A 16454-nucleotide genomic window follows, 5' to 3' on the forward strand; every position below is an offset into this window, starting at 1 on the left:
CATCCAGGGACGTAGACATTCCCACCCAACAGACAAGGCACTACAGCCAGACACACAGCCTGGCCCTTCAGCCACCCCACACACTCTCGGTGCATCCCTCAGAGCCTTGGGGACATCTTGGCTTCTCCCTGGGAGGACTCCACCAGCAGGCAGCTAAGAGCTGTGTAAGCAGTGGTTTGTTGTTAGAAAACAGAAGAGAAATAGTCCAGTTCTTTAGTCTAAAGCCAAGGTTTGCTGGTTTTATCATTCCTTCTGCTTCCATTTAACCAGGGCAATCGCTGAGATGGAGGCACAGACCAGGCAACTGGGTGTCCTACAACTGGATTTCTTGGTCGTGCTGTTGGCTAAGCATATGTCCATGCACTCCCAAGGGCTGAGAGCACATGCTGAGAAAGAAGTTACAGGAGAAGACAAAGACATGCCACTAGGAGAAAAGACCTGGAGAGCAGGATCAGATGGCAGAACCCAAGGGATGGGAGTGCAGAGTGAGGCACAGAGGAGATTGCTGTGGGCTACTGCTGTAGAAAGGCCCTGGCTGGGCTGGCTGCAGAGCACAGCTGGTTCCTTATTTATCCATTACACTATTTAGAGCCCATTTGGCAACTGCTCGGGAGAAAAAAGAATGCTTAGTTAGAATGTGACTCATGTAGAGCTACAGCAGCTCAAGAGAGTCTGTCCATTTATAATTACTGAAGTCCTGTTTGAAATTATCTGACTGCAATCTTCCCTCTTCCCAAGAGGCTGGTCTGGCCTCTCTGCTTCTTCAATACCTGTGTCTGGAACTGCACGTGGCAGGGAACAGGGCCTAAAAATCAGGAAAGCCAGATCATGCCCTAAGAGCACAGATACTGCCCTGACCAGGAAATCCATTCCATCATGTATGTTCCCTGTGGAACAAGCTTGCTCAGGACATCAGCTGGATGGGAGACTTCAGCTGTTCCACTCATTTGTCAGCTGTCCTCACTAAGGAGGGAAAGGGAAGAAGGAAGCAGAACATCTTGCCATCTTTTATAGGTTGTGACCCAAGAGGAGGGAGGTCAGGGCACTGCTGAAAACAGTGGAAAGGGCCCTGATAGTGTGAATTTCCATAACCTTCTCTTCCCCTTTTCACTGGGGTCTCAATGCCAGGAGGCTATTCCTGTGGCAGCTGTTGAGCATCCACATACTGGAAGGGAACAGGGAAGCAGGAACTGCAGGTTGAGGGTATGCAGGGAGCCTGAAGTGCGCTCCTAAGTGAAAACTCTCCCTTCCTGGTGTCTGGTACAACTTCACAGGCAGCCCTTCTGAAAGAAACCACAATCTGTAGAAAATAGAAGAGATGCAAACCAGCTGATCCAGCAGTGAGGACAGAAGAAACCAGGCAATGCCCAGACTATGATGAAGATCTTCCTGAGAAATTCCTCCCATCCTGAACTTCTTAACAACAAAGAGATTACAAAAAACCAAACTTGAATCAAACTTCAAATTCTACAGAGTGCTTGCAACTGAAGTAGTTTCATTCCTACTTCTCATTCAAAGCAATCTTCCTAAAAAGCAATAATTAATTTCCTTCAGGTTATTGTTCCTTCCTTAAGAACCTCATTGTGGCTGCCCAGGACATGGGGAATTTGGACTTTTAAGTTCTTCAGCCCATCAGCTTTGCATAACAGAGTAAAACTGATGATGGTAGATCCTGAAATAAGAATGATTGGTGGGGTGATGTTATATCTGCATATTAGTTTGATTACTCTGCCATACTGAGATTGCAGGCTCACACTCATCACAGGATTTTAGGTGCTTTCCTACCAGTTTGGGCACTGCAAGCACTGTGTGAGCAGTGATCTCAGCTCATTACAACGCAGTGATTTAAAGGGGACGTTTAATAGCTTATTAATAAGTGAATCTTAGGGAACTGAAAAAAGTGGCAATTAGGTGGCATGTGTTAGAGCTTAAATAGTCATCACGCAACAGACTCGTGCACTGACACTTTACAGTCCCATTGGGTAATTATTGGGATTAGGCTGAGTACCTAATTTCCCAGCTATGACTTCACAGGCTGGGAATCCAGCTCTCTGGTGACATCACAGCTCCACAAGTCTCCCTCACTAGTTACCATGCTGACGACTGTCAGGTGGTGACTACATATAGGTGTGGCACACGGCCTTAAGAAAGGACCCACACTCTTACAGGAAATAAGAATAATGATGAATGAGAGTCTAACAAGGAAATAAATCCATGTCAGCTACAGAGAAGATGAGCAAAGCCCCCTTTCTTGCCATATCACATCAGGTCATAATCTTCTGAGAAACGTAAGGAGCTGGAGATGGGGAAGCATCTGCTTCCCACTCAGAGAGGGGCCCTGCCCGGCACAGAAGTCCATAACATGATTAAAGAGATGGCATTTGTGATTCTCCTTCCTCTCCCAGAGGAGTTTGGAGCTAAGGACAAAAGCAGGGACAGTGTTCTCTGATGATGATGATTACCTCTGTACTCAGCTCCAGCATGCATTTTCAGGCTATGCCTCTACCTTCCCAGCCTCTCCCCATTTCAACCCATCTGAGCAGGCAACTTGCACAGCTCAAGCGCAAAGCAGTTCCAACAGCACAGGTGGCCACCTGCCTTCTCTCCAGGCTGGCAAGTCCAGAGAGCAGAGGTGGCAGCTGAGGAAGGCAGCTGGCATCATCAATGTGGGAGACATCCTCCCAGAGCCAGGCCCTCTGCGTCCCTGAGCCAAGAGAAGCTCCTGGAGGGTGGCAGGACTGAAGGAGATGGGGAGCTCCTGATATTTCTGGGGAACATCAGGTCAGAACTGCCTGCTCTGAGGCTGTGCAAGCTGGGCTGGTCTATGGGCAGGAGGAAGGTACACAGGGCTACAGAGCAGGAAAGTTCTTTCCCAGCCAGGAAAGTGTGATCTGGGAGCTGATGAAAATTAAGCAACAAAATTAAGGACATGGGCATGCTGAATGCTCCTGGCTGGGCACAAAGCATGGCCAGGGCAACCCCAGGTGGCAGGAAAAGTGTTGTCTCTGGGGACCCCTCTCAATGCCCCTTTGGTTCCTTGTTCCACAAAGAGATGGGACCCCAGCCTGAGTCACCCCAACCTTGCTGCCCACATTCAGCAAAAGCAGCTGCTCCTATGGCAGGTTGCTCTCAGTCAGGCTCTGCTTCCCTGCAAGCCTGGCTGGATCTGTGGGAGCTATGGAGGGTATGAACATCACTGACAAAAGCTTTAGGCTACACAAATCACCAAGAGGTAACAGTGGAGCTAAAATCCTATGTGAGAGCAAGTTTGGGGATCTGGGGAGTAAAACAAAAGGCTTGAGCATGGACCTCATGTCTGAGTTCACCATGTGTAACTGAGGTGGTGTGGTATCAGCACCTTGTGCCCTGCCTCATCCCCACCGTCCACAAGCTTCCTGTCAGCCTGTACCTAGGGCTGGCTTTCCTTCCCACTCCAGAGAACTGCTGCTGCCACCAGTCCTTCCACTGGGACTGTGCTTCTCCCCAGCACAGCCTTCAGAAACCAGATCCAGGCCCAGCAAGACAGCTTTCCCAGCCCAGAAGGAACACCTGATTTCAGGACAAAAGTGCACGTGAAGTTTGGCCCAAGGAAGCAGCTGCCCCACTTATTTCAGTTCCCATGGCAATGCCAGCAGGGAGAGACTCTGATCTGCAGTGCCTCCCAGACCACAGAGGTTTCTCTTGAAAACAGAAACCATTGGTGTGGCCAGTTCTAGCCCTGTGCTTCTCCTCACCAGGACAGATCCACCCAAGGCCAATGCACCCCAGGGATGCATCTGTGTTACCCATACAAGCAGGGCAGCCTCTTCTGTGACAGCTCCAGTGCTGCTAAGTAGAGCCTGGGGGCTGAGGGATATTCCAGCTTACCCCTGTCTTTCCTCACAGTCTGACTCTGAGTTGATGTGAACTACAGCTGACCTACAGCTCTCTGCCTCACCTGTCCCTGCCCTAGTATCCATATCCTATATGGCACCAGCTCCTTGGCCCCTGCTCAGTTCAAGCCTCCAGCTGGCTTTAGAGCCACTGCTAGAAACATTATAGCACACCTGTTCTTCAGATGAGGGTTTACAGCCAAGACTAGCACATCTGGATTGTAAAATAGACATTTGGAAGTTTATCAACATGTTTCCAAACAGTCTGAGTATGGCAGAAACTCTGTCTGGTTGCTTTAGTGGAGGAAGCAGCTGGGCTATGAGGATGGTTTGGTGCCCTTCTCACGCCCCATGAAGGTTGGGCTGAGCCTCTCCTCCCTCCCACCTTCCCCCAGAAACTGAACTGCCCCTTCCTGACACTAGTGGTCCAGGAAGCTGTGTCAGCAAGGCTCTAGGAAGGAAACAGGGAAGTGAAATCCAGTGCCCTTCCCACCCCAGAACTCGCTGACGCAGCTACACAAAGCCAAACATCTCCCAGAAACTCCACGTGCTCAGAAAATTGATTGTGAATCTGTACCATATGGGTTGGGAGGGACTAACTGGCTCCATCAGCTTGGTCCTGTGCAAAGCCCAGCTGCCAACAGACTCCAGGGCTTTTGCTCTCAACAAAGTCTTGATCAGCAGCAGCACCAAGCTGCCACTAATGGGTTTGTCAGCACCAAGAGGATCTAAAGGAGGAACGTGGCCCACTGCCCTGAGTTGCTTCAAGTGTGCAGTCCCTCTCATCATATTTGTTTCTCAGATGTGCAGCACTCACACTGGTGCTAACAACAGACCTCCCACAGAAGTGTTCGGTAACGTACTCTACAGGTTTTGGTTTCTTTCCAGTCATCCCACACCAACAGAAACACAGCTGATACTTTGGGGTGTGAGTGACAGAGGCAAGAGACACAGCCTCTAAAGCTGATAGGGCAACTCTACCCCCAGCATGCAGGAGAGCTTTGGTAATGTGGTGGTTGTTTCCCACAAGATCTTCAGATGGCCTGGGCCGAAGTTAATCAGCAGCTGATTAACAATCCTCTCATCTCCTTCCATTTTGACAGTCCACCTACAGGTGAAGGCAACATTCCTGTCCTGCAGTTCTGACTACCTTACCATGCTCTCATCACCCCTGAAAGAGAAACCACTCTGCTACCATAGGGCTGAGCACTATTGGAGACACTGAGCCATTTGGAGACTGGGGCAAACATGGATTCTTCCATCAGCTTCACCCCAGTGAATATCTTCCCTCCCAAAGTCACATGCTCTCAGCAATATTGAACTACCTCTTTAGAGTCACTAATTCAAAGTGGTTCCAAATTCAAGAGGATTTAGTGGAGGAGCCTGGGGAGAGATAAAGGTGTGAAGGTCAGGGGTAACCCCAAAGCTTCAAACAGTGTACTTGTAGTGATGAAGATACAAATACATTTCTATGGTGCTTTGCACTCAGCCAATTTCTTTGTCTTTATGTACCTGTGTACAGCTCTCACATTAATTCAGGCATTTTCTCCTGCCCTTTGGTCTATGGAATGTGGCAGGAGAAAATGCCTGAATTAATGTGAGAGCTGTACACAGGTCACTGCTTAGGGGGAACCACCATGTTTATCTGCTCCTACCACTGAGCACATATAACATTGTCTGAGGTCCATGCTAGGGCCCAGTTCTGCCACTGGATACTTCTTCTATGGGACTTGAGAATGCACAAAGTTGCTAGAAGGAATTCAGGTTGAAGCACTGCAAGACATAACAGAGAACAGGTTGGAAAATAAGGGAAGGGGATTCAAAACATCATTTGGATCTTGCCAAGCAGAATTCCCTTTTGCTTCTGCATGTGTCAGTGGGTGCATCTGCCCAGACCATTCCAGATGGTGTACTTTTACTGAGAAAGGAGGCAGTGTAGAATTCACATTTCTCATTAAATTGAGTTGGTCACCTCTAAGATTACAGGTCAATGAGTGTGTTGTCTCTTCCTCCCCCTGGACTATAAATCTGACCCCCACCCCAGGCCCTCCCTCCCTGAGGCAGGCAGGTCCAGCTCATGACAGCCAGTGCTTTGTTTAGCAGCTGAGCCAACACTTCCTCCCAAGGGAGAACATAACTCTGTAGAGGCAAAGGTCAAGTGTGCTCTTCCCAAAGCTGAGGATTTGCCTTTGCCACTTAATCCAGCTTGAGATCTCACAGCCAACACAGAGCTTCTCTCAAGCCTGGGTACTCAGCCTTTGTGGGCAGACAAAGGCAGGCTATCCTGGCAGTGGAGATCATCCCCTGGTGCTCTCCCACACACTCACAGTCTGGTTGAGGTGGGATTTGACCTCTGGAGAAGGGCCCAGTCTCCTGCTCAGGCCAGGATGCTGGAGTCACATTCAATTGAGATTTTGAACCTCTCTGAGGATAGAGGCTCCACAGCCTCCCTGGGCAACTAGCTCCAGCATCATTAACTCTTTCCTGACCTCTAACACAGGTGGCCATCCACCAGCTTTGCTGTAATGGGTTTGGTCACCATCAGAGAAGGTGGAGGTGCCCCTCTTGGGGATGTGACACCTGTAGACCCACACATGCTTTTAGCTGCACTTCCTGGCTCCAGTCCCAAGGGGCTCCCCAAATTACAGGGCCTTGGTCAAGAGGAGCCTGGAGCCTCATTCTCCCTGACCATGAAAACACAGTGGTAACAGATTCAGCCCTTGCCATTTTCCCTGTTTCTTGCTTTCTGTTCAAGATAACTGAAGAAGCAGGGGTGAGGAGCAGGGGACATCACTTGGGAGGAAGACTTTTGTCTTTCAGAGTTGACTGCCTCTGAGATTTAGGAGGATTAACTCTTCAGCCCCTCCATAAATACCAGACCACCCCATGGCCACCCTCCCTACCAACCCCTGCAGTCAGCACAGATCCATGAGAATCCCAGGCCCACAAGCCTGTTTTCACAGGTCTGTGCCATTTCACCTCCTGGTGTTTTCTGGTTCTCATTATCTCTGCAGAGCTGATGACACTTAAGACATTTAATCTCCCTGGAGGCTTTCTCCGGCACTTTAAGTCTGACTTATGCAACACGTGCTGGTGTCCTATTCACCCAAGCTCACCTCTGGCTTGTTAACACCCTGGCTGGCCAAGGACCCTTCCCTGCCTGCCAGCAGATCTGAACCAGGCTGAACCTCTGCACTCACCAGAGTTAAAGCTTTGGCAACTTTTTCCTTCTACCCCTTTCTCTTATTCATTGATGGTCATTTATCACAGCAGCCTCTTCCTACAGGGGACCTATGTCCACAGACCCAGATCTGCCCCTGCAGCTGCCAAGGAAATCCCAGGGGCAGGCACTGAACAAGGGCAAACCCAATTAGCAGCTGTCAGGTAACACTACCAATGACCTTAGCCTGGTTATGAACCCCAGCTGCTGGGAGGGCGCCACCAGCTTAGGATGATCCCTTCCCAGGCCATCGGGATGCTTCTGGCAGGGAACACAGCCTCTTCCCCAGCTTTGTGACTTCTGCTTTTGTTAGAAACCAGTTCAGAAACACAAGAGTTTGGGAACCAAACAGCTATTAACACTTATCACTGCTTGCCCCCAGAGACAAGTCTAATTCCAAAGTACAGCTACAGCACATGAATATCTGTTTGCATCACCTCATTGGAGGATTTAAAAAGTGACGATGATACTGTACTTGGGACACGATGACAGCTGCTTCACCCAGCCAAACAAGACTGAGGCCAAAGCTGGTCCAGCCTACTAAATGGTGCTAGAGCTTCAGGCTGGGCCTGGTACCAAGCACTACAGTGGAGCCCCTCTACATGGCCCCTGGACATCTTTGCATTTGCAGGCCTGGTGACCTTGCCAAGCTTTTCTCCACTATCCTGCTATTTCTTTTCAGTCTGTTTCTTGCTTCTTGTCCACACTGCCTGCACAAGCTACTTTGCAGGAAGAAAGGTCATCTCTCATGAGCTGTCTGTGTTGTACTGATGTGAGGTGGGGTGAACAGCCTCTGCAGAGCAGACCTTCCACTTCTGGGTTGTACTTGGATGCATTGACATGTGTTATGGCGAGGGCCAGTCCTCTGTCCAAGCCAACCACCACCATCACACAGAGAGGAAGGCGACAGCACTATAACCTGGATGCCCCACACATTTCCTCCAAGACCTTTGCAGTGCTCACATCCAGCCAGGCCCACCAGGGAGGCACATTGAATGAGGGCAGCTGGACAGGAGCCCTGCAAAACCAACCAAGCCTCCACATACCGGCCACTGAATTTGCATCTGAAGCCACTAACAAATGAGGTGAAGGAAAAGCCTGGAAGGGTGACCAAGCTTGGGTTTGAGTCCCGACTCCAGAGCAGCTGGTGCAGTCTGGCAGGCAGTACACAACTCAGCTGTCCTCAGCACCCTTGCTGAGCTGGAACTTCTTCCTGTGTTCCCACGAGCCAAGTGTGCCGTTCCACCTCCTTGAACTCCTACAGTCCCCACAATTGCAGATAGGGAAAGGACCCTCTGCCCCCCTCCCAAAGGAGACTTTTTGCATCCAGGGTACGAGAGGGGATAGTCGAGAGCAGCTGCTCAAAGTGGTTTGCAGTGATTCACCACAGCTGAACACCCTCAGCCCGCGCTCATGGACCCCAAGACCCCAACAAGACATCATCTAGAGCACTAGTGCTCCTCAGCTCTTGTCATGCTGTGAGCTTCCCTCATAACATGGGTGCCCCTTCCCACTCTGCTTGCAGAGCTAGGGCAGGCTTTCTTCCAACTGGATGCCTTCCAGAGCCTCCACTGAGGTCCAGAGAAGGGAGGAGGAGGTGCTCCAAGGGGCTGGGAGAAGGGACACAGACCACGGCTCAGGGGGTTAAGGTGGCATTGCAAGAACCCAGTACCTGGGTGCTAGGGTGAGAGGTATCACAAGGTCAGATTTTTCTATTGCTAAAACTTCAGAGGTTTCTCTTTCCATCTGCCTTCCCACCATCTGCTGAGGCAACTACAAGGGAGAGGAGGTTTGCAAGGGTCACTCCTGGGCCAAAGCAGATGGAAAGGACCTGCTGCAAGCATTTTAATAGACATGGGCCAGACAGCTGCAGTATGCCCCCCAGCCCTGCTGACAGCTCACTGGATCATCCAGTGCACAGAGTACCACAGTGAAAGCTGGCTCACAACTGCACACACTGCCCGGAGGCTTGTTTGCAACGACAAAGGGTCTGCAGCTGTACGAAGCAGTGAATTAACAAGCTGTTTAAGTCCTTCATTGGAGGCCTGAACAAACAGATGCTGCCAGGAGCTGGTCTCTCCCCCTCCTGGGGACCATCCTTCAGGTCAGAGATGTTTTTTCTTGGTGCTCTCTGAGGGGAAAAACCAGCAGAATCTTTGTTACCCAGAGCTCCAGGGCCTTCTCCTCTCCCTGTGCCTTTGAACCTTTTCCAAATTTCTCAGCTCTGCAGGCTTCCAGACCTGGCCTGCTGCAAACCTAATTAACTCTCTTGTTCATTTATGGTCTTTTGTCACTAAAGCGAGTAATTGGTGCACACAGGCAGCAGATCCTCGTGTGCTCACATGAACTTGACTGCTCCCTTTGGTCTGCTGGGGAAGCCCTCTCCTGCTCACCAAGGGTGCCTGCAGTCCCTCTCTGTGGCCAGCCACTTCAGGATCATCTATGGAGAGCACGCTGCCTCCATTTCCAGCAAGCTCTCTCAGTACTTTTGCAATCAGAAGACACAGTTCTTCTCAGGACGTGACACCTTTGAATTCAAGCAAGTCTAGACTGTGGACTGCACCTTAGCCCTTCTCCTTTGCCCTTGGGGTTTCTCATCACATGCTGTTGTTTGCTTGCTTGCTCATGCACACACACGCACACTCAGGAGCCTGCAGCCCAGTGGGGTGGCACAGACCCCAGGCCTGGCAGGGTTGCTGCTGCCACAGTAATTTCTCCCTGCATTGGTACTCATTCAAGTTTGCATACAGCCAGACGCATGTAAGAACAACATGACCCCGCTGCTCTTTTACCACCACCCTCCTCTGTGTTCCCTCTTACCCCTGGCACCACAAGGATGGAGAACAGCAGAGAGAGGCAGGGCCCTTTCACAGGGGGATAGCTGGGCAGGATTATCCCAGGGCTCCTGGACCAAACAGACAGCTCTTCAGCCTTTGGAAACCTCCCTTGCCTCTGCTCCTTGGCCTTGTAGAGGTGGGGGAAGGGATCCCAATGAACATGTTTGTGCTGTTTTTCTTAATAGGGTGTTGTGTAACACAGAGGGAAGTGACTACACCGGGGACCCCAGCTGAGAACAGAGACTTTAATCCTGCTGCCCAGGAAAAACTTGGAAAAAATACCTACATCTGTTCTGTTGCATTAGGCTCATGGCTCAGAGGCTGACAGCTGACCCTGGCTGCTCATGATGCCAAGGTACAGCCCCTGCCAAACAGTGCCAGGGTAAATTACCATGACTGATTAGAAAGGCAAAAGGCAGCCAGAGAAAACCGTGGAGAGTGCTCTTCCTGGACAGAAGGGAGAAGGCCAAGCCAGAGTTCATCAGAGTACTTCATCTTCTCCACTGCCATGTTGGCAGAGAGGAAGGAGCAATAGTGGAAAAGAATAAGGCAGAGGATGAGATGCAGGGAGATGAACAAAGGTGAGGGGGCAGAAAAGAAACTACAGCTGCATTCACCTCTCCATGGGGCTTACCAAGGATGAGCTTCAGGAGACAGCCCTCCTTCTCAAACCTGTGCCAGGCTGAGACCACAGAGGACAAAAGGTACTCTTTTATCTACAAGCAGGCTTCACAGCTCAGGAAGGACACAGGGCGGGTGTTGGCCCCACAGAGCAGTGCACACTCCCTGCCATGACATGTAAGAGCACAGGTGTGGGGCTCCCTGATGCAGCACCACAACACAGTTCTCTTCCAGGCTCAGGCCTTGTCATCACCCATACAACAATTCAGAGAGTGAAAAAGAAATTAGCTACCAAGCAAACAGAACAACAATACTGAAATTTGACTAACAGCAGACTCCTAGACCCTCTGGAAACATGTCAAAGACTTCTCACCATATTTGGTGGAGCTCTACGTTGATACATCCACTGGAAACACAGTAAGTGCTGTGCTGGGACCACAAGGAAAGAGGAAGAGCCCTTTTTCCGTGTAATCCCTCTTAGAGAGACAGCAGGGTGCTGAGAGTGGCCCTCCCCTATGTGAGAGGGGGTTTTCTGGAAAGACATTAGCACCCAGTGTTGTGAAGGATATGCCTGCTCCTTACTCATATATTAAATTGGCTCAAGCCTAGTTAGCACAATGACAGGATTAAAGCAGATTCTACCACCTTCTTCCTACCTAGGGCCACCAGCTACCAAACACTCCTCCAGGTCAGCATCCAGAACAGGACAGTGGATAGCTTCAAGAAAAGCAGGAAAAAAACCCCTCCTTTCTGACTTCTGTCTGTCAGAGACAGGCTTTGGCCCTGAAGCAGGAATGTTTATTTGCTTTAAATCTTATTTAGCCATGGATGTTTTCATTATCCACATGCATGTCACACTCTTATCTGCCCTTAGGAGGATAGGCAGGAAAGCTCATGCTTTCCTCAGTCCATATGTGGAGCAGACAGTTTTGATTAGCCATGTGCTTTTTGCCTTTCAATCCCTGCTGGCTGTCACTTTGACCTTGTTCAACAAGACAAAGGCATGAGAAGCAGTGTGTTTCCTTCAGTCTCTTATAAACTTCAACACCACTATCTCATATCAAACTCTGTTCCTCTCCCCATCTCCATGGGCTACCTGTTCATGCAATCCTAAACCTCCAGCAATAAACTGAGCTTTTAAGGATCAGGGGTCCTGCTGAGAAATGCAGTCAGAAAGTCCAGGTACTTTCTGACCCAGAAGCATTTCTGCACTTCTAAAAATGCCTCGAGTCCAACATTACCAGTCCCATGACTCTTTACCACCTTCCAACCCTCTGCTGTTGTTGACTGACCTGGTGCCTGCCTTTCCCTCTGCTCCTTACACTGCTGGGGAGCAGCTCTGTCAAGGTCAGAGTTCAGGCCTGAATTAGCTCCACAGCATCAAGTGCATTACACCTCAGTAATGTATTTGTTACACAGCTCCTCTGACATTCTGCCACTTCAAACAAGAAGCTCAGCCCTGCCCAGGAGGAGGAACCAGAGGGCATGAGGCACAGCAGAGACAACTCCTAGAAATACATTCTTAGAGCACTTTCCAAAGGCACTGCCAAGAGGCTACTGACAGCATTAATTGCAAAGTGTAAGGTTAGCTGGCCCAAGCCACCTCTACTCAAAAACAACCTGATGCAAAGAGTATTCAAGGAAGGCACTGGCCTGTGCAGGGGACACTTCAGGACAGTTGCCCCCCCGAGGGTGATAACAGGGTCCTTTTTCCTTCCTGTCCCTGGAGCTGCTGCACTGTTCCAGCCACTTACTGCAACTCATCCAAACTCACGTCAGCTTACACTCTCCCAGGTTCTCTGGAAAAGCCAGTGGTGCCTGCAGTTAATAAAAAAAATCCATTATGCTGTAATGAGTCCTAAAAAGAGAATATCAGTTCTTTCCACGCACCGGCTCAATTTTGATTTCCTGGTCCACACATTAAAACTCCCTCTCTCCTCACACACTGATGACTAACCTGTGTCTCAAAGCCTGAGGGAACACATCTAATCTGGTTAGTGTTACTGCTGTTGTTTGTTCATATTTAAGCACATTACTCTTACTAAGCTATTTGTGCTGAGTCTCCTGAGAGAATGCTACAAGCTAATCATACATATGTAAATCCAACTTCCTTTCATGCATTTTAAATGTGTTGCCTGTTGGAAAACAAAAGGACAAAGGGAACTGGTGCAACAGGGACTTGTGCAGAACCAGCAGATGCTTTCTAGATGCTCACTTCTCACACACTCTGGTTTGGGGATTAGAAGCACAGCAAGAGACTCTACCAGCCAACTTCTTTGCTAGATTAAGAGGTCTGCTGAACAAAAAAAAAAATATAAAAAAAAACAACAAAAAAACCCCACACAAAACCACCACAAAAACAATAATTAAAAAAAAAACCCTAAACAAAAACACACCAAAACAACAGACCCAGACAAGAGAGCTGAAGTTGGCCACTCTTAAAGGGAGCTACCGGTCCCCCTCTGGCGGCCAAGCAGCCGCAGTCAGGGTCTGGCGGCGCCCCAGGGCTGCCGCACGGCTGCTGGCCCTGCACCGCGGGGGGCACACGAGCATCCCGGCGCCCGGGCAGAGCGGCTGGGCTAGGAAAGCTGCCGGGAGCAAGGCTTCACAGCACGGAGCTGAGTCAGGGATCAGGGCACACCTGGGCCTCCAGGGAGGATGTCATGCAAGTCTTCTAAACCCGAAAAGATCCATGACAAGAACAGCCAGCAGCTGCCCAGCCCCTCCACCCTGACAGCCCTAGGATGATCTATATCTGAGCCCTCGGTTTTTAATAGCAATACTGTGTAGCACATTCCCATCTTGAAACAGGGTCTCATTGTGCATGGAGCTATGCAGCATCTGAACACAGAGTCCACAGGCTGTTTAGGATGGGGAGTAAAATGGAGAGAAAGAACAGAAGATGGACAGGAAACTAGTGAGCAGAAGGAAATAAGACAGCACTGCTCAGCATAGAAGAGAGCAGTCAGTGAGAAGCTCTCAATGGGTGAGCACAAAGGCAACCATAAAATGTCTTACTAGAAGACACCAAGGCAACATTTTTTGCCTATAATTTTTAGTTTCACCAATGTAGACAATTGCTACCAGTGTATTGCATGTTGCTCCCAATATAAAAGGCCTAAGAGAGAAGGCTGAATACCCCTGCCGACTGCTTTAGTCAGAGAAGAAGAGGCTGCCAATTTTCCCTAAGTGGTGGTCTGAGTCTGTTCCACACCAGCACTACAGTCCTCTGCAAATTTGAGCTAGCTTCTATTCAGCAAGCCACTTCTTCAGACAAACCTGAAACCCCCACAGCTACTTTCATCATCCTCAAAGAGGACTGCTGGGAATTTTATATCCTTGCACTTCTTCACCCACTGCTGTAAAAACAGCACTATCTTATCTCAAGGCAACCTCATACTTCAGCTACTGGAGCACAAGAAAGCCCCAAACAGCTGTTCCTTCTGGTAAGACATGAGATTTCTAAAATTACTCAGAAAATTGCATGGGTTTACAGGCCTTCAGTATTATGTTAGCACAAATCCCTAAAATAAGGGGTGGGTATGGGCCAACATACAGCTCAGTAGAGGATTGCTTCAAGAGGGTGAGAAGAATTTAGTTTTGGCCATGCAGTCACTCCCCACAAAACCACCTAACCTCAGTCTGGCCTTCACATACCCTAGCAAAAACTCTGGAGCAATCTTAGGCCAATTCCAGTTTCTCCATCCCTCATACATTGCAAGAGCTCCATTTCCTTTGTCTGTATTCATTGCAGCTTTATACCAAGGTGGAGAGGCTTGGCTCTCAGCCCCACTCCCCACTTCCAACCCTGTGTGCAACTGCCCACACCTCACCACACTTTGTAGCACAGCATTCCCGCAGAAGGGTAGCTGGAAGCGACTCATCAGGAATTTTGGGTGAACTTCAGCTACAGCTGTTTTGTTTTACTGCAAAGAAGTTACAGCAAATTATGTCTAAAAATGAACACATTTATGCAGTAACACCTCCTCTCCTACAATCAAGTTTCAAGCTCTGGAAAGCAGAGATAAGCATCTCTCACACATTCAATGGAAAAACCAAAGAGTAGAAGAGGAAGATTCTAAATCCTAGATTCTGCACTGTACAGCTGATGCCAAGACAGGCTGAGGTTCTGGTCATCTTAGCTTTTCCCACAAGTGTTTCCCTTTTAGAGTTCCTGTAAACACACATTCAAACTTTTTCTGTACTCATGTGCCAGGTCAGTCAGACACAAGATGGTAGCAGAACAGCCCAAACCACACAAAATGTAGTAATTCACTATGGGAACCAGGAATTACAGCTTGGTTCAACTGACCCCAACTCAGCCATAACACCAGGAAAGTAAGAACGGATCTTATCCAAATCAAGCATCATTTCCCCATTTTCTCATTTAGGTATCTGAAGAAATTCATTCTCCGTAGTTCCACAACGGAGGCACAGCAAGCTGAGCAGAGGAACTGAATGCACAAAAATCTATTTTCCCAAGCAGCACATCATGAGACACCTCAGGTCAAGTGGCTGTGTACGGAATCAAGGATCCAAAGATATCAACTCTGTGCTATTGCTGAATATACAAGCTGGGGCATGTGGGATTCCAGCATGAAGTGCATGGGCATGATTTCTCTCAGAGCCCCAACTCCATGCCAAGTGCCAGGATAAATGGAGGCTGTGGAGTCAGCAACAGGGCACTGTCACCAATCCAAGAAATCACAGGAAACTGGAGATCATGATGGACAGCGTGAGCAGCCAGATGATATCATGCAAAGAGAGGGTGAAACTTTATAACTTACTTCATGCTAAAGTAATCCAGCATGCTGAGCTCTCTCCTTCACACCCAAACAGATAGTTTCTGAAAACTATAGGCTCAACTTCGCCCCCTTCTTATGAATTGTACTGGTCATGGCATGTAAAGGTATGTCCACATGGCTTGCTGTGTATCATTTTGCTCATGCCAGGTTTGCTGGCAAAGTCAGCCACCTTTTAGTACCCTGGCCCCAATTCCAGCAGCTCTAGACTCAACTCACAACCTCTGCAATTTTCAGGGGACACTGGAACTTCAGTTTCTGTATTTGTCACCACTGCTTTATGGAGCCTCCCTCATCTGAATGCAGCATAAGACAATTCTGTTGCCACAGGAGCTTTTAAGTAATACCACGACCCAAGATGGTGTTAGAGGCAATCCCTAAGAATTGCATGCACCACTCACTCTCTTCTTTAGCCAGTGCTTATGGCCTGAAAGCCAGAATCAACACTAGGTGCTGGTATCACATGTGAGAACATCCACCTAAATATGTGGTGAAACACACACAGCCAGCCAATGCTCTGCTGGCTGAGGACAGGCTAAATCTTGTACAGCCCAGGAAATAGTGTTTCATCCTTTTAGAGGCAGAAATGCTAATAGACAGAGAAATCACCTTGAAGAATTATCTCACGTTTTAAAGTTATTATTTTAATTCTTAAGGTGTAAAGGACTCAAAAGCCCCCTCTTCTCCTGTCTTCACCTAATCTTGACAGTACTGTGACGCACAAGCTCTACAAGCACCTGAAGCTCAAAGAGTCAGAGTGAGACAAAAAAAGTGATTGAACCAACTGCATTAATAATTTACATAAGAGTCCTTAAAATCATTTCTAGCATTACAAGCTGCTTCATAGTATTTTCCAGCCTACCTGCAATGAGGCCTCGCAGCAGCCTGCAAGCCCCAGCACAGAGTCTTGCCTCTTCCCAAAAGCTCCCAGGTCCTGGCTCCAGTCAGTCATCCTGAAAGGCTGCAGGTGGAGAAACATACCCTCCCCCCAGCACTCGGCTTCTGCTAGACATCTGAAGATCTGGAGAGGCCCCTTGCCCATAGACATCACCAGTTTGATTCCCTCTATAAATCCCAGAAAAATTGCTGAGCTGAGAAGGCA

General features: G+C 49.0%; 1 protein-coding gene across 7 annotated transcripts in view; it reads right to left on the reverse strand.

Moving 5' to 3' along the window:
- Positions 1 to 16454, reverse strand: part of LTBP2 (latent transforming growth factor beta binding protein 2) — a 94177-nt gene that overhangs the window by 75529 nt on the left and 2194 nt on the right. The gene's annotated exons all lie outside the window — the stretch shown is intronic.

This window comes from Parus major, chromosome 5 (assembly GCF_001522545.3).
Source record: "Parus major isolate Abel chromosome 5, Parus_major1.1, whole genome shotgun sequence".
In the NCBI taxonomy this organism is placed as follows: domain Eukaryota; kingdom Metazoa; phylum Chordata; class Aves; order Passeriformes; family Paridae; genus Parus; species Parus major.